Source organism: Aulostomus chinensis, chromosome 1, assembly GCF_037954235.1.
Source record: "Aulostomus chinensis isolate RoL2024-O1b breed Wild chromosome 1, RoL_Achi_v1.0, whole genome shotgun sequence".
NCBI lineage: Eukaryota > Metazoa > Chordata > Actinopteri > Syngnathiformes > Aulostomidae > Aulostomus > Aulostomus chinensis.
In genome coordinates this window covers 53,152,044-53,171,229 of record NC_141320.1, presented here as the reverse complement: position 1 = coordinate 53,171,229, position 19,186 = coordinate 53,152,044, and the positions used below count along the sequence as shown (strand labels likewise).

Here is a 19,186-nt window from a genome sequence, read left to right as displayed (position 1 = left end):
ATTCAGAGTTTCATTCAATATATTCAGATTTTCATATATATATTCAGAGTTTATTTCAATATATTCAGAGTTTCGTATATATATTCAGAGTTTATTTCAATATATTCAGAGTTTCGTATATATATTCAGAGTTTCATATATATATATTCAGCTCAAGGGGCCTCACCAGAGGTTTTAGTGGGCACTTTAGAGCAGCGACTAAACTCCTAGGAGGAGCTGAGGGGCTGCACTGGTTCATCCACTGAAGACCAGTAGACATGCTGGTTGAGACCAGGAAGTGCTTGAACAACAAGCCCACAACAGGACCATCAATGTGCACACTGGAAGACAACCAGTGGAGACACTTAGAACCATGAAATGTGGCTCTGCTTCTGGTTCTGCTCAGGACTGGGACTGCCCAGTTCTGACTGATGACACGGATCCTAAAGGTCAAAGGTCAACTTGACTGTGACATCATCATCCATCACTGAAGGCCTCTTAGTGACATCTTCAGGATCAATGATGACTTCATTTTCCCACCATGACATTTCAATGTTCTATCAAAGTTCTTGAAGGTTCCCTATCAACCTGTTTAAATATGCAAATGAGGCATCAACTCCAAACGTCCACATATCAAAGCTGATCCTGAACCAGAGATGAGAACAGATTTCATCATTGATGAGTTGGTGTTGACGCCATGTTTGCTCATGTTTCCATTTCTTCTTCAGGCTGGTGAAGTGTAAGCTCTCAGAGAGAAGTTGTTCAGTTCTGTCTTCAGTTCTCAGCTCTCAGTCCTCCAGTCTGAGACAACTGGACCTGAGCCTGAACCTGCTGCAGGATTCAGGAGTGGAGCTGCTGGGTGCTGGACTGGAGGATCCCCACTGTCACCTGGAAACTCTCAGGTCAGTAGCAGAAACCTGCCTCCCCCACTGAGCGTCACCTGGATGGATCTTATGTGGTTGGAATGATTCACCTTAACAAAGATTTGATTTGAATCACGATTCATGACTGCAGCTTTGATTCATTTAGAACGATTGGAGTCGATTCAATTCGGGGTCTCTAAAGTGATTCAGTCACTTTTTGCCAGACTTCAACTGAACTGTCCAACTGTGCCATGAATACCAGGCTACTAGAGAGTTCAGGGAGGAGTCCCAGATCTCTGCTGTTTGCTGTAGGGAATCAGGTTTAAAATAATGGACAGAAACAAGAACACAACAGTTCATGGCAAATGTCTACCTTTTGTTTGAATTATCAGTGCTTTGCATGTTGCAGCATCACAGCACAACAATAAAGTGCACCAAAGCTCTGTTCAGGTTCATGAGGGCGGTCCTGGCCGGCCCAGGTGTGGCGCCTCAGGAGGTGGTTGAACAGATCAGTGGTGTTGCCGTTGTGTTTTATTCCACATTTACATTCTCCAAACAGCCACTGACTGATTGAAACCTCCTCCGTCTTTCTAAAAGCCAAAGTGTTGACATGCACTCTCCAAAACCATGGCAGGAAAATGTCTCTCTCTCCTCTGCGTGTCCATCAGAACGCCAGTTTGCTGAGCACAGATGGATGCATGTGAATGGTAGGGTTAGAAAGTGGTTCATCGATCTCTGGATGAGTGGTTCCACACCTGGATCTGATAGTGGGAGAGAGACACAGAGAGCAGAGAATGAGTGGACACGGCAGCCAAACGTCCTGAAACGTGACCTGTGATTGAGACACAACCCCATGAGGTCATGTTGTCCTCAGAGCCGTCAGAAGAATCTCTCTCAGTGAGCTGTCACGTGATCAGACGGTGTCATAATACGCCGCCGTTCGCTCAGCGATGGTCTTTCTGCTTCAACAGAGGACATCAGCTGATCCTTCACTGGGGCCCAGGACTCATTGGTGGACAAACCACTGAGAGAATGTGGCCCCATGTGGACCAGACCACCTCTGAATGTGGTTCCAGTGATCAGATCTCAGGAAACATGGAGTGCTGGCACGCCTGCTATTAAGACTGACAGCAAGAGGAGAGAGAAGTCAATGATTCACTCTGAAGAAACAAGAGACTCTCAAACGTCTGTGAGCATGAAATCATGACAATTAATATCCCCAAGGTCAACTTGACTGTGACATCATCATCCAGCACTAAAGGCCTCTTAGTGACATCTTCAGGATCAATGATGACTTCATTTTCCCACCATGACATTTGAATGTTCTATCAAAGTTCTTGAAGGTTCCCTATCAACCTGTTTAAATATGCAAATGAGGCTTCAACTCCAAACGTCCACATATCAAAGCTGATCCTGAACCAGAGATGAGAAGAGATTTCATCATTGATAAGTTGGTGTTGACGCCATGTTTGCTCATGTTTCCATTTCTTCTTCAGGCTGAGGGGCTGTAAGCTCTCAGAGAGAAGTTGTTCAGTTCTGTCTTCAGTTCTCAGCTCTCAGTCCTCCAGTCTGAGACAACTGGACCTGAGCCTGAACCTGCTGCAGGATTCAGGAGTGGAGCTGCTGTGTGCTGGACTGGAGGATCCACACTGTCACCTGGAAACTCTCAGGTCAGAGTCCAGCTCTCATCTTAGCAGGCCTCCACTCCACCCACAATTTCTTTACTTTGACTCAAACGTTCATGATGAATTGGTTAGATTTTGGGGTTCAAAGGTCATGTGACAACAAAACATGTTCTTAATGAAGAGATTTGAGCCGATGTTCAAGCCACATGAAGGTCAGTTTTATTCTGGAGGGTCGATCGTAGCCTGATCAGTGAGCAACCGGCCGTCTGACATTTGGAGGAATTTCAAACGCTCAGAAGTGTCGGTCAGCGTCGTCGTGATCTCCTACAGTGGAAGCAGAGCTACCAGCCCTTTCTCCAACCTCAGGTCACCTGACACTTATACAGTGATGAGCCACATCACGGAGGCAGGTTGGTTGCTATGGCAACAGCAGGAATGCCTGTCAACTACTGCTGTGAATCTGTTCTTTATGAATAGTCACCTTCCAAACCTCCCTCAGTGGTCACCATGTAGCAGTGGGACGTCACTCAAGAAGTGATGGTCAACTTCAGCACGAGTGCCTGAGTCCAATGTGTTGTTTTCCTGACCTCCAGCCTGGATTTCCAGTTGTTTCCAGGGAACAGCAGCATTTGCTGCCGCCTCCATAAAAAGGCTCCAGCCACCCAGAGGTGTCTGCCTGCTTCGTGCAGCGGCTCCAAGCACTTCTGGTTGAACACGTCTCTCTTTGATGTGGGTGGGGACTCGTCACCATGGTAACACAGTGGAGGAGGAGCTTGTTCCTGTGGTTCATCCTTAACTATGAATGTGTGATAGATTCTCTAGTAATGGAGAAAGAAGCGTTTTATCAGAGGGTAGTGAGAAGGTGAACTCCTGTCGTGAGTGACGGGACTCAACAACCTGTACGCTGTCATGACAGTGAAACAGCAGAAACCTCACTGATCAAAGCAGGTCACCAGAGAGAAGTCAGAACAAAGACTGGAGGAGGAAGTGTTCCATTTGTTGGTGAAGACCAGAGGAACTTGACAAAGCAGCTGCTGGTGTGGGAAGCAGTGAGAGCAGATGGACAGAATCCAGCTGTTTGTCAACAGTTCCTCTGGAATATCCTGCTGGTAGTAGATTACTGAGGCCTGGTAGCTTTGTTCCCGAGGAAACTGTCACTGTGACGGTGCAGTTGGACCACAGCCTTTAGCCTGGCACTGCAAAAGCAACTATAAAAACCTCACTAACTTGGAGTGAAGACCATCAACATCTGAGAGGTTCAGGTTCCAGGATTTGGTAGAACAGTGAATTAACTCTGTTCTCTTAACTGCAGCCTTTTAGGTTGTGGGATCAGAGAGGAAGGTTTTACTTCTCTGGCCTCGTCTCTGAGCTCCAACCCCTCCCACCTGAGAGAGCTGCACCTGAGGTTCAATCATCCAGGAGGCCCAGGAGTGGAGCTGCTGTCTGCTGGACTGAAGGATCCTCACTGGAGGCTGGAGACTCTCAGGTAGGAACATAGAAGCAGAGCTTCAGAACAACAATAAAGGTTCTCCCCAGAACTTCCTCAGAACTGATTCAGTCATATTTGCTTTGTTCTCTGGTGTTTGATCAGACGTTAGACCAACTGGAGGAGGCCCTCAGGGAGATGTTGGGCCCCAAAGTGACATCAAAATATTTCAGACATGATGGACAGTTTCACAAAATACTGATTATTTTTAGTTTGTTTCATTCATAACTGTTACAGTGAAATACTATAAAGCAGCACATCTAAAGTTCACTGCAGTTTGTAAAGACAATTTCCCTGAAATGTGGGTGCAGAGGGACTTCCTGCAAGGTGGTGCCTGAGGCCTCCATCAGACCTCCTGTGTCTTTAAACTGTCCCACTATGCTGAGCGTTTGCTTCCTGCTGAGGCTCATACCCACCACGTCTTTTTGATGTCTTTCCTCCAGGCTCTAGACACCAGCCTGATGGACTTGAAGGTGCTTCACATGTGGAGTTTGTCTCCTGAAGGACGAGCTACTTGAGTGCATCCTTGCTGGTCTCTCCCTGCCCAGAAAAGGAGTGTTGAGTTTCTCTGTACAGCTTCTGAGCCCAACCAGCGGAGGTTGATTCCCTGAGGCTCAGTTCCCCAGACAGCTTCAAGATTCAGGCTTTCTCAGCTTTTCCAGATGAAGGTTGTTCCTGATTGTCTCATGTTTGTATTCCTGCTGACCCCTGACCCTGGTAACCCTCCTGATGAAGGTTGTTCCTGATTGTCTCATGTTTGTATTCCTGCTGACCCCTGACCCTGGTAACCCTCCTGATGAAGGTTGTTCCTGATTGTCTCTTGTTTGTATTCCTGCTGACCCCTGACCCTGGTAACCCTCCTGATGAAGGTTGTTCCTGATTGTCTCTTGTTTGTATTCCTGCTGACCCCTGACCCTGGTAACCCTCCTGATGAAGGTTGTTCCTGATTGTCTCATGTTTGTATTCCTGCTGACCCCTGACCCTGGTAACCCTCCTGATGAAGGTTGTTCCTGATTGTCTCTTGTTTGTATTCCTGCTGACCCCTGACCCTGGTAACCCACCTGATGAAGGTTGTTCCTGATTGTCTCTTGTTTGTATTCCTGCTGACCTCTGACCCTGGTAACCCTCCTGATGAAGGTTGTTCCTGATTGTCTCTTGTTTGTATTCCTGCTGACCCCTGACCCTGGTAACCCTCCTGATGAAGGTTTCTGCTGCATTCAAAGAGAACTTCTTGACATGAACTTTTTTATAGACTTTACAACGACGTTAAAATGAAACAGATGTTTGATTCCCAAGAACTCAGGTTGTCAAAGGTTGTTGAAGCTGAGCTGAAACGAATCCCTTGGGCCAGCAGACGTTCTCTTTTCTATCCATGTTAGAATTAAATAGATGAGGACTCCCAACTCCTTGAACCGTTGAGCAAAGGAAGTCAGAAGTGAGGTTCATCTTGAAAGAGTACCAAACTCCATGTGATGTTAAAGGGAGACAGGATTCAGGTCTGTCCTCCTCAGCATGGATGAGGACTGCAAGGTAGTGATTGGATGATGATCCCTTAAGGAGTGAACTGACACACTACACTAACTGTGTCGGCACTGTTTTGACACTGTGTTGGCCACTCAATAGCGACCCCTGCAGGAGCTCTCAATCATTGCAGATAAACAAACTGAAAAAAGATGGAAAAGCTTCCATACTGCTAACCCAACATCAGCCTGTGAAATAACATTTAATCGCTCATCCTTTCCTTCAAATATCATCTCATCATTGCAGAATTTCATTTGTTCAATTTGTTTGTGTAAATGCTGAAATGAGTCGCTGTGTAAAATGGAGCAAATTTGTCTATAAAACAATTCAGAACTGAAATTTTCAACTTCTCTATGGAATTTTGTGAACTTAAGTGTTGAATCATATAAAATAAAAGACTAAAAAGTGATTCATTTCTGCATTTTTATTGAGGAACACAAGTTCTGTCAGGTCCATTCACGTCAAGAAACAATGGGATGATAATGTGCTTGATTGTTTATTCTAGCACAAACTGGTGGTACGGCTCTGTTCAGAGGAGTCCCCTGAGAATTTTTCATGAGCACCATGAAACAGGGGACCAGCAGCATGAGGGAAGGTTCTCCCAGTTTAAGACTGGAAGAGCAAACATACCCCCGTGAACAGAGCAGCAACATGACATGGAATGAACTATGCCATGTATACACGACAAGGTGGAGCTGGGGAGGTGGAGGGTAGCAAGTTGTGAGCAGGAGCAATTGTACAGGAAATGGCAGCAGATAGCAGCAGGCAGAGCAGCATAGCCAGAAGCTAGCAGAGCGGTCGTTGAGGCCGGGTGACATTTAAGTTGAGAGGGGTCAATCAGAAGTGAGGGATTTGATCAGCTGATGCGGAGCAGCTGTAGATAAGCTGATTGATCAGTTCGATTGATGGATGGGAAAGCCAATCGCGGCTTTCCCGCGGACTTTAGCTTTTTGGTGACAGCGCCACCTATCGAATTAGATGACAGCAAAATACTCCTTTCTAACTATAGTATAAAAGGTTTATTCCACCAAAATACTACTTCCTGTCCTTTCGTTTCTAACTATAGTATAAATGGTTTCTTCCAATTCCACAAAATACTTTCTAATTTATAGTTTTAAAGGTTCGTTCCACCAAAATACTTTCTAATTTATAGTTTTAAAGGTTCGTTCCACCAAAATACTTTCTAATTTATAGTTTTAAAGGTTTGTTCCACCAAAATACTTTCTAATTTATAGTTTTAAAGGTTCGTTCCACCAAAATACTTTCTAATTTATAGTTTTAAAGGTTCGTTCCACCAAAATACTGCTTCCTGTCCAACTTCTCAGTTTTAAAGGTTCCTTCAGTTGAGGGCTCCTGGTTCTGTGTGAGGGGTTGAGGGTCGATATGGGATGATGAGGAAGATTTCATGTCCCGATGGTCCTGCTAAAGTAACTGTGAGTCATGACATCAAACAATGTCATCAAAATACGCTTGAACTTTTAAAATGGTAATAAAATCCACTGGAATCATTTTACCACAAACACTTTTATTGTGATTTTGTGAGCATCATTTTTCAAACATTATAACATAAACTTTAAAAAGGGTCCATTCACTAACACTCTTACTTGAAGGTAGTCACTGATATCAGTAAATAGCTGATAAAGATTTGTGCTCATGTTTTAATTCTCTACTCTGACCTGTGCTGAGACACTGGACCAGAGAGGAAGACCTGCTCAGCCTCCTGCATGGACCAATTCTGCAGCTCAGTGATGACGACGAGGGATTCAGCATTGAGTTCAAGCATTGAGCGATCTACCACTGAGCTACACCCCCTCTGTCAGAGTCACTGTTTTACTGATGCAGCAACACAAACACAGACACAACATTTTTATTCTTCATTTTAGGGATAAAAAGGAAGTCAGCCTGTGATCTCAAAGGCTCTGTGATCTCAGTAGTTTCACTGTGATGTCAGCCCACACAACCTTAGACCACAGAGGCAAGTCAGGCTCCAGGAAGCTGAGGCTGCTCCGTTCTCAGTCCAGTCCAGAGTGAAGGTTTCCCTCTCTGAAGCTTTCCAATCCAGCCCAGATCCTCTCTGACTAGCAGGAGTCTTTGACCAGGAAATGAGAATTATATTGAACGTCTGCTCATCCTCAGAATGAAGTAAAAGTATTTGTGTTCCTAAAATAATCTCCAGATGCTAAGATCAATTATTAACATTGATTGACAGCTCTAAACTGACCCATCATCACTATACAGTTGCAAACTGAGGACTGGAATATTTAGAAATCCACAGATGCTCATAACAACTGGTAGTACAAGTACATAGTAGAGACGACTGTAGGAAGTAGCAGTTGTGAGCCTTGAAGAAAATGCAGTAAAGACAGGAAGCCCCATCACATTGTCAGTGTTTCAGTGACTGGCATTGTGAAGAGACTGAGACAAAGTCAGTTATGAATGGAGGGCTGAGTTGGAGCAGAGGGGGGCAGGATCCTGGGGGGGCTGAGGTGTCTGGTGGTCTTGGTGGACCCTCTGCATCTCAAGCTGAGACCACAGAGTCCTGTGTTCTTGAGTCATTGTGTATAGTCTCTTTTGTTGGAGAGCTCAGTGTGGTCCCTGATGGTCTAGTGGCTAGGATTCGGCGCTCTCACCGCCGCGGCCTGGGTTCGATTCCCGGTCAGGGAATGAGTTATTTAGAGGTTGAGGGAGAGGTGATCAGGTGGTCCACATGATGGTGGAGGTGATGAACTGTGAATCCATCATGGCTCCACTCTCACCCCCATTGTAGTGTTCTTGGTTCACTCTGCCATGGCCCCATGTTGAAGGGTGACTGTCTCATTCAGGTTCAACCCTTTGTAAGACACTATTAAGTCACTGACTCCTGCAAGGACAAACTCTGGTCAGTGTGGTCCCTGATAGTCCAGTGGCTAGGACTGGTGCTCTCACTGCCACAGCCTAGGGTTCAAGTCCTGGTCAGGGAAGCTGTGGATACCCTGAGGTTCTAGCCAACTATGGACTGATAGCTGACCTCCCCTCCTCTCTAAAATCCTGGAGAAAGTAGCTGCTAATCAGCTGAGTGACTTCCTCCATAACAAGAGTTGATTTGAGGGTTTCAGCCTGGTTTTAGAGCACAGCACTGGTAGAAGTCACTGGATATATAAATATATATTATAGATAAATATCGGCCGACTCATCAATGGCTGAGGAATACATTCAGTCAGTAGCATATCAGTCCTCTGAAGCTGTAACGTGAGCCCACTTCTACCGACTAGAGGAGAGGTAAAATTACACCTGAAATCTGAGGTTTGTCCCTCAAAAAGAACCGCGATGTACTAAAAGTTTCCTCCCCAGAATGATTCTATCAACAAACACTTTAAATTGATATTCTGGAGTTTTATTTCAGTCGCCTGGAATGTGCTGTGGAGTGAGTAAGATGGTATTTAAATGGCAGGCCTATCCACTCGCGCTAGCACTAGCATTGCAGATAGCGTCAGCAGGACCAGACCCAATGGGTCCAAAACTGTCTCCAGTTGCTGGTAGCACCCTGGTGAGCTGGGAAGGCCAAAGGTCCAAAAAAGTGAACCTCCCCTTCAAGACTGCAACTGCTCCAGAAAGCAGCTGCACGTGCATGGACAGGAACTAGGAGGAGAGACCACATCACCAATCCAGAACACAGTTTAAAATCCTTCTCCTCACTCTTAAAGCTCTGAAAGGAAAATTCCAGCTAAAAAGGAACCTCGGGTGTGTTCTTGTGTTTTTATTATTTCTAACGATTGCAAATGGAACCCAGTTGTGGTGAATAGTAATAAAAAGAAGAAAGAGAAGTAACATAATTTCTTAATTTCTGTATAGATTTGCCAATCCGATTCAAAACCAGATATTATCGCTGCCTGTTTTGCTTCATTTCTCCATCTCACTGCTTCTCTTAGTTCTGTGTCCACCCAGGGTGATTTCATATTCCTGACTGTATATTTTCTTAGAGGAGCATGTCCTTTCCTTGCAGTTACCACTGGGTTCTGATCAGAACACCCCACTGGTCTAGATAATGCTTTGGAACAGAAATAGCTCCAGTTTGGGAGTATGTGGTCTGTGCATGTTTCACTTTCGCCCCATCTTTCCTAGAACACTCTTGTTGATCTTTCCACCATCTGTGTTCAATTACATGTTCTTGCATCGCAGCTTCTCTTGAAGTGGACAAGTTCCAATCTATGTTTGTGTCTCCAGGCAAATAAATGTCTCGATCAAGATGGCGTCCTCTATCTAACATGAAACCTTGCACTTGGTGGTCTGGACACACCCTACAAGCAATGGTTGAACATGAGGTAGACTGATTTGCACCCAGATCACTTCAGTATTGCAGCCATCAAATCCAATCTTTCTTTTGCTGGAATGTGATTTTGTACATAAACTGCTCCACCTCCTCCATAGCTGTTCCTGTCTCTTGTAAAAATATTGTACCCCTGGATTCCCAGTGCATCCTCATTGAATGTATCATCAAGGTGAGTTTGTGATCTTGCCAATCGATGGATATCCAAGGACAAGAGTTGGGACACTTCTGTTATTCTATTTCTCAGGCTGCAGATATTTATGTGAGCCGACTGAAACCCTTTTCTTGGTAAATTAATTACAATCATAATAAACATAAATGGGACTTAATCGTCTTTCCTTTATTTTGTGAACCATAACACACAACCACACAACCACACACACAGACACACACGATTTTCCAATTAACATACTGCAACCTCATCTTCTCACCCCACCCCCACTGATGAACTATCTGGCCACGACTTGTCTTCCAATAACAATACAGCCACATGCAACAGGACAGTTTGTGTCCATGTGTAGAGTCAAAACATATATACACATACACACATGTACACACATGATGTCATCATAAAGAAACCCTTCCTCTGGGGAATTGTGAGTCATGTAATGTGCTATAGGGCCGAGTCGTTGTGCTTCTATTCCTTCTACAGCAGCCACGGAAATATGGGGCGAGGTTTTATCAACCTGAAACAGTGACAAAGCCAAACCTCCAACGTTTGGTAGATAGAAAACACCTTTTGGGGTTCTTGCCAAAGTATCTGAGAACACAGAGAATTGTGATCCCGTATTTGGGTCTAACAGTTTGAAGTAGGCAACATCCGTTCCTGTCATATCAACATGTAGAGTTACATGGAGGTCTTGTAAACCTGTTAACCTGGAATGATCTGGCAGGTCTTCTTTTCCTGCTAAGAAATCATCCGTCTGAATCCAGGACACCGTCAGCATCTGATTGAAAAGGAGTACATGAGAGAATAATAGCATCCTGTATTTACAGCCTGTAGCATGTTGAAGAAGCACTTAGAGTCATGGTCAGGGACTGTGGTATGAACGCCTTCAGGAGAACAATGAATAGTTGCACGCCACTTGGTGAACAAATCCCGACCCAATAGATTACTTGGTGAGTTATCAGTGATTACAAATGGATGCTCTCATGAAATGAGTCCAAATTGAACTTTGGCTGGTGCTCCAATGGACTTTGCATAGTTGCTCCAGCAATTGCTACTGTTTTTATATTTTCAGAAGTAGGAACTAATCCTACACGGTTAGCATCTGACTTATTAATGGTGGAAACTGTTGCACCTGTGTCCACTAAGAGTTCAGCAGATTTTCCATCTCCTGATAATTCAACTTTAGGTTCAGCAGTTAGAGTTATTTGAGAGCATTCAGTTACAACTTTCTGTTTTTCATTTTTAGTGTTTCACACACTGGAAGACACTGAAGTGCTGTCCTATTGTTGAGGGGGATGCCACAGGTTCAGAGGCGGTCCTGGTCTGGGGCCCTGTTGAGTCTGAGGTCTGGGGTGCCAGTTTCCTCTTCCTGTTGGTCTTGGCCTTCAACCCCTCTACCTCTTCTAGGATACAATCCTCTTCATTAATCACTTCTTCTCCTTCATCATTTAACACACATTTTTGTCCTGGTATCCTAGGTTTCCAGGTTCTAGTTCTTCTTCTAAATGCAGGGCTCCATTGAGCAGTGGGAGAGAGTGAGGCAGACAAGTTCTGCTCTCTTTTAGGAAGCTTAGACAGTTCACCAAGTGACGGAACAGGACTTTGGAGATCATCATTGGCAGCAGCTGCTCAAGCAGAGGTGGAGGACTGAGTAGGTTTGCTATTGGGAGTCTGCTGCTGTAACTGGTAAAAGGTGTTCTCCTACCAGTCTACATGATCAGTGGAGTCGTTGCATCGAGTCTGTAACCTCAGGTGTTTAGGATCCCATCCTCGTCACCATTAATTGTGGTCCAGTGGCCCAGTGTGGGGGGGTCGTCCGGCGGAGCAGTGAACAGAAAGGAGGCGTGGTCTCTTTCTCAAACCTTACACACTTTATTCATGCATGAGAGAGAAGTTACAGCACTCATAGAGCATCAGAAGTTCTCTGGTGTTTCTGAGGAACAGTCAGCTATTGATCACCGTGGGGAGGGGACATACAGATTGGAGGTAGAGTCATGTCACATCCAAGGATTCTCAAAATCTCAATATAGGCGCCCAGGTTGAGGTCAAATGGTTCAGATTATTAAAATTAACACATACAAACATCAATCTGCCAACCACAAAGTAAGTTTACAACTTTGAAACCTGGAGCATGAGGGTACACACTTCAGCTCCTGTGGTTTGACCCAAATATATTGTAACGTCCATGAATAAGCATCCTATTCTGCATGAATAGCACTTTTACAACATGAGCAAACATTCTCTAAGGTTTTAACCGTCTCAGCTGTGACGCTCTTCCACATTCTGCCTGACGTTTGCAGAGAAACATAGAAACCAACAGGTCATCTTCAGCTGCACAGTCATATATTTCCATTAGCTCATTTCTGAAGAACTCACATTAAATAATAGAAAAAGATACATAAGAGAAACATAGAACAGGAGAGTGCTCAAACAATAAAGAAACTAAGCGAGGTTCAACAGAATGAAAGGAGATCCCTGACATGGCCGGATTCCTTTCCTTTGCTAATTAATTAGTAAGATCATGATTAGAATGTTAGCATTTTACAGTTCTGTGACCTCAGAATATCTGGGACTCTAAAGGAAATCACTTACATGACTGGAATCCCTTTCTTGGCTTATTAAAGGATCTCAAGCCCTTCAGGACCCTGTTCTTCTGGGGGGGGGGGGGTTGACGTTCCCCTCGCTGTGTCTCTTGTATGGCAGCAGGTATCTGGAGGGAAGGGAGCTGTTCATTCCTCCGAGATGGAAGCACCTGGGTCCAGAGCTCTCTTCATTAACTAATATTAAGTGTTTTTCTGTTGTCTTATATATTATCTTTTAATAACACTTTGTACTCACGCATACTTACAAGTCAAGCATATACATGATATAAGCTTACGTAGATCTAAAAGACAATTGTTCTTGGAATGTGTATCTGTGTTATCTCCACTATTTATGAGTTCCTTCCTGGTGTCGGAACGGTACCAACTAGTCCTGGTGCTCAGGAGATTTGTGGGACCCCCTTGTAAAACCCCTTTAACTACTTCCAGATGTTCAAGAGTTCAAAAAAGGTGACTTGCAGCTAAGTCATTGATTCTGCCTGGGATGCATGAGCAGGACATCCCGGATCAATCACTAACATTCAAGAAGTACATTGATGAACTAAATACAGTGTTGGATCATTTTCTACCTCTTTGGGAACTGCCACAGAAACAACTTTGTTACACAGTGAAAGTTTCGAATAACCTCAAAGTGATGCTGACAGTCATGTAGTAAGAGTTGCTAACAACCTCAAAATAATGCGTCAGTGTGTCAGATGCGGGATATGATGGATGATGAGACCAAAGTGCAGACCGTAGGAATGGTGCAAAAGAGGTTTATTCGGAACTGAAGGCTTGAGGCGGGGCGAGAGGCCGAAGGCTTGAGGCGTGGCGAGAGGCCGAAGGCTTGACGTGAGACAGGAGGCTTGACAAGACGAGACGAGAAAAAACTGTGATAACGACAAATGCAGACAAATGATGACAGCCAAAAAACGACAACTGATGACAATGACCTGACCAGGAACTAAGGAGACACACAGGTTAAATACAAGCGGGGAAAAGAGACACAGGTGGTGCAATCACCCAGGTGAGACACATGAGGTAATCACAGGAGGGAGGTGAGGAAGACAGGACATGACTACAAAATAAAACAGGACACACGAGACAGGGATCTTGACACAGTGATGTCGGAAGAATTTCTAATGATCTCAAAATGATGCGACAGTGATGTAGTAAGAATTGCTAATGAACTCAAAATGATGCCAACAGTAATGGAGTGAAAGTTTCGAATAACCTCAAAGTGATGCTGACAGTCATGTAGTAAGAGTTGCTACAAACCTCAAAATAATGCGAAAGTAATGTAGTAAAAGTTGCTACGAACCTCAAAATATTGCTACAGTGATGTCGGAAGAATTGCTAATGAACTCAAAATGATGCTAACAGTAATGTAGTGATAGTTGCTAATCAACTCAGTGATGCTTACAGTAATATAGTAAGAGTTGCTACGAACCTTAAAATAATGCAACAATAATGTAGTAAGAGTTGCTGCGAACCTCAAAATAATGCAACAGTGATGTCAGAAGAATTGCTAATGATCTCAAAATGATTCTAACAGTGATTTAGTAGGAATTGCTAATGAACTCAAAATGATGATAAGATTAATGGAGTGAAAGTTTCGAATAACCTCAAAGCGATGCTGACAATCATGTAGTAAGAGTTGCTATGAACCTCAAAATAATGCGACAGTAATGTAGTAAGAGTTGCTACGAACCTCAAAATAATGCGAAAGTGATTTCGGAAGAATTGCTAATGATCTCAAAATGATGCGACAGTGATGTAGTAAGAATTGTTTATGTACTCAAAATGTTTTAACAGTAATGCAGTGATAGTTTAGGATAACCTCAAAGTGATGCTGACAGTCATGTAGTAAGAGTTGCTACGAACCTCAAAATAAGGCGACAGTGATTTTGTAAGAACTGCTAATGAACTCAAAATGATGCTGACATTAATGTAGTGATAGTTGTGAATAAACTCATTGATGCTTACAGTAATGTAGTAAGAGTTGATACGAACCTCAAAATAATGCGACAGTGATGTAGGAAGAATTGCTAATGATCTCAAAATGATGCTAACACTGATGTAGTAAGAATTGCTAATGAACTCAAAATGATGCTGACAGTAATGTAGTAAGAGTTGAAACTAACCTCAAAATGATGCGACAGTGATGTTGAAGAATTACTAATAAACTCAAAATGATGCTAACGGTAATGTAGTGCCAGTTGCTAATAAACTCAGTGATGCTAACAGTAATGTAGTAAGTTTTTCGAACAACCTAAAAGTGATGCTGACAGTCATGTAGTAAGAGTTGCTACTAACCTCAAACTAATGCAACAGTAATGTAAGAGTTGCTACGAACTTCAAAATAATGCGACAGTTATGTCGGAAGAATTGCTAATGATCTCAAAATGATGCGACAGTGATGTCGTAAGAATTGCTAATGAACTCAAAATGATGCTAAGAGTAATGAAGTGATAGCTGCTAATAAAATCAGTGATACTTTCAGTAATGTACTAAGTGTTTCGAACAACCTCAAAGTGAGGCTGAAAGTCATGTGATTAAAGTTGCGAGTCACCTAAAAATGATGCTGACAGTAATGTAGCAAGAGTTGCTACGAAGCTCAAAATAATGCGAGTGATGTAGTAAGAATTGCTCATGAACTCAAAATGATGCTAACAGTAATGTAGTGATGGTTACTAATGAACTCAGTGATGCTTACAGTAATGTAGTAAGAGTTACTACTAATCTCAAACTAATGCAAAAGTAATTTAGTAAGAGTTGATACGAACCTCAAAAAAATGCGACAGTGATGTCGGACGAATGGCAAATGATCTCAAAATGATGCGACAGTGATGTAGTAAGAATTGCTAATGAACTCAAAATGATGTTAAAAGTAATGTAGTGATAGTAGCGAATAAACTCAAAGTGATGCTGACAGTAATGTAGTAAGAGTTGCTAAGAACCTCAAAATAATGCCAGAGTGATGTTGGAAGAATTGCTAATGATCCCAAAATAATGCGACAGTGATATCGTAATTATTGCTAATAACCTCAAAATAATGCGACAGTGATGTCGTGAGAATTGCTAATGATTTCAAAATGATGCGACAGTGATGTAGTAAGAATTGCTAATAAACTCAAAATGATGCGACAGTGATGTAGAAAGAATTGCAAATTAACTCAAAATGATGCTAACAGTAATGGAGTGAAAGTTTTGAATAACCTCAAAGTGATGCTGACAGTCATGTAGTAAGAGTTGCTACAAAACTTAAAATAATGCAACAGTAATGTAGTAAAAGTTGCTACGGACCTCAAAATAATGCGAAAGTGATGTCGTAAGAATTGCTAATGATCTCAAAATGATGCGACAGTGATGTAGTAAGAATTGCTAATGAACTCAAAATGATGCTAACAGTAATGGAGTAAAGTTTCGAATAACCTCAAAGTGATGCTGACAGTCATGTAGTAAGAGTTGCTACGAACCTTAAAATAATGCAAAAGTAATGTAGTAAGAGTTACTACGAACCACAAAATAATGCGGCAGTAATGTAGTAAAAGATGCAACGAACCTCAAAATATTGCGACAGTGATGTCGGAAGAATTGGTAATGAACTCAAGATGATTCTAACAGTAATGTAGTGATGGTTACTAATAAACTCAGCGAAGCTTACAGTAATGTAGTAAGTGTTTCCAACAACCTCAAAGTGATGCTGACAGTCATGTAGTAAGAGTTACTACTAACCTCAAACTAATGCAAAAGTAATTTAGTAAGAGTTGATACAAACCTAAAAAAGATGCGACAGTGATGTCAGAAGAATGGCTAATGATCTCAAAATGATGCGACAGTGATGTAGTAAGAATTGCTAATGAACTCAAAATGATGCTAACAGTAATGGAGTGAAAGTTTCGAATAACCTCAAAGTGATGCTGACAGTCATGTGGTTCGAGATGCGAGTAACCTAAAAATGATGCTGACAGTGATGTAGTAAGAGCTGCTAATAACCTAAAAATAATGCTACAGTGAGGAAGGATGAATTGTTAATTAACTCAAAAATGATGCCAACAGTAATGTAGTGATAGTTGCTAATAAACTCAAAGTGATGCTGACAGTAATGGAGCAAGTGTTTCGAACAACCTCAAAGTGGTGCTTACAGTCATGTAGAAAGAGTTGTCATGAACCTTAAAATATTGCAACAGTAATGTAGTATGAGTTGCTAAGAACCTCAAAATAATGCGACAATGATGTCAGAAGAATTGGTAATGATCTCAAAATGATGCTAACAGTAATGGAGTGAAAGTTTCAAATAACCTCAAAGTGATGCTGACAGTCATGTAGTAAGAGTTGCTATTAACCTCAAAATGATGCGACAGTGATGGAGAAGGAATTGGTAATGATCTCAAAATGATGCTAACAGTAATGGAGTGAAAGTTTCAAATAACCTCAAAGTGATGCTGACAGTCATATGGTTAGAGTTGCGAGTAACCTAAAATTGATGCTGACAGTAATCTAGTAAGAATTGCTAAGAACCTAAAAATAATGCTACAGTGATGTCGTGAGAATTGCTAATGATTTCAAAATGATGCGACAGTGATGTAGGAAGAATTGTTAATGAATTCAAAAATGATGCTGACAGTAATGGAGTGATAGTTGCTAATAAACACAGTGATGCTTACAGTAATATAGTAAGTGTTTCGAACAACTTCAAAGTGATGCTGTAAGTCATGTAGTAAGAGTTGCTACGAACCTCCAAATAATGCGACAGTGATGTAGAAAGAATTGCTCATGAACTCAAAATGATGCTAACAGTAATGGAGTGAAAGTTTCCAATAACCTCAAAGTGATGCGGACAGTCATGTGGTTAGAGTTGCAAGTAACCGAAAAATGATGCTGACAGTGATGTAGTAAGAATTGCTATTAAACTCAAAAAGATGCGAACAGTAACTTAGTGATAGCTTCTAATAAACTCAGTGATGCTTACAGTAATGTAGGAAGTTACTAATAACCTGAAAATAATGCTACAGTGATGTAGTAAGAGTTGCTACGAACCTCAAAAAAATGCGACAGTGATGTCGGAAGAATTGCTAATGATCTCAAAATGATGCGACAGTGATGTAGTTAGAATTGCTAACGAACTCAAAATGATGCTAACAGTAATGGAGTGAAAGTTTCCAATAACCTCAAAGTGATGCTGACAGTCGTGGTTAGAGTTGCGAGTAACCTAAAAATGATGCTGACAGTGATGTAGTTAGAATTGCTATTAAACTCAAAATGATGCTAAAAATGACGTAGTGATAGTTGATAATAAACTCAGTGATGCTTACAGTAATGTAGTAAGTGTTTCAAACAACCTCAAAGTGATGCTGACAGTCATGTGGTTAGAGTTGCTACGAACCTTAAAATAATGCGACAGTGATGTCGGAAGAATTGCTAATCATCTCAAAATGATGCTGACAGTCATGTAGTAAGAATTGCTAATAAACTCAAAATGATGCTAACAGTAATGTAGTGAAAGTTTGGAATAACCTCAAAGTGATGCTGACAGTAATGTAGTAAGAATTGCTCATGAATCCAAAATGATGCTAACAGTAATGTAGTGATGGTTACTAATAAACTCAGTGATGCTGACAGTAATGTAGAAAGAATTGCTACAAACCTCAAAATAATGCTATAGTGATGTAGAAAGAGTTGCTACGAACCTCAAAATAATGCGACAGTGATGTCAGAAGAATTGCTAAGGTACTCAAAATGATGCTTACAGTAATGAAGTGAAAACTTCGAATAACCTCAAAGTGATGCTGAAAGTCATGTGGTTAGAGTTGCGAGTAACCTAAAAATGATGCTGACAGCGATGTCGTAAGAATTGCTATGAAACTCAAAATGTTGCTAACAGTAACGTTGTGATAGTTGCTAATAAACTCAGTGATGCTTACAGTAATGTAGTAAGTGATTCGAACAACCTCAGAGTGATAGTGAAAGTCACGTAGTAAGAGTTGCTACTAACCTCAAAAAAACACTACAGTGATGTCTTAAGAATTGCTAATGATCTCAAAATGATGCTAACTGTAACGTAGTGATAGTTGCTAATAAACTCAGTGATGCTGACAGTAATGTAGTAAGAGTTGCTACGAATATCAAAATAATGCGACAGTGATGTCAGAAGAATTGATAATGATCTCAAAATGATGCGACAGTGATGTCGTCAGAGTTGCTATGAAACTCAAAATGATGCTAACAGTAACGTAGTGATAGTTGCTAATAAACTCAGTGATGCTGACCGTAATGTAGTAAGTGTTTCGAACAACCTCAGAGTGATGCTGACAGTAATGAGGTAAGAGTTGCTACGAATATCAAAATAATGCGACAGTGATGTCAGAAGAATTGATAATGATCTCAAAATGATGCGACAGTGATGTCGTCAGAGTTGCTACGGACCTCCAAATAACGCGACAGTGATGGCGGAAGAATTGCTAATGATCTCAAAATGATGCGACAGTGATGGAGTAAGAATTGCGAATGTACTCAAAATGATGCGAATAGTAATGGATTGAAAGTTTCGAATCACCTCAAAGTGATGCTGACAGTCATGCTGTTGGAGTTGAAAGTAACCTAAAAATGATGCTGACAGTGATGTCGTAAGAACTGCTATTAAACTCAAAAAGAT

The 19,186-nt window shown here is 42.0% G+C and overlaps 1 long non-coding RNA gene and 1 other non-coding gene across 3 annotated transcripts; both read left to right on the top strand.

Annotated features, from left to right (window-relative positions):
- Positions 1-420: 420 nt before the first annotated feature.
- On the top strand, positions 421-6,166 carry LOC147272211 (uncharacterized). Of its 2 annotated transcripts, none has more exons than XR_015116322.1 (4): positions 421-881; positions 2,339-2,512; positions 3,780-3,953; positions 4,397-6,166. It is a non-coding gene; the product is annotated as an uncharacterized LOC147272211 (long non-coding RNA). The 2 variants fall into 2 exon arrangements; XR_015116318.1 differs by having other exon boundaries at positions 421-2,031.
- A 1,900-nt stretch (positions 6,167-8,066) lies between these two features.
- trnae-cuc (transfer RNA glutamic acid (anticodon CUC)) lies at positions 8,067-8,138 on the top strand. Its single transcript has one exon. It is a non-coding gene; the product is annotated as a tRNA-Glu (tRNA).
- The last annotated feature ends 11,048 nt before the right edge of the window (positions 8,139-19,186 follow it).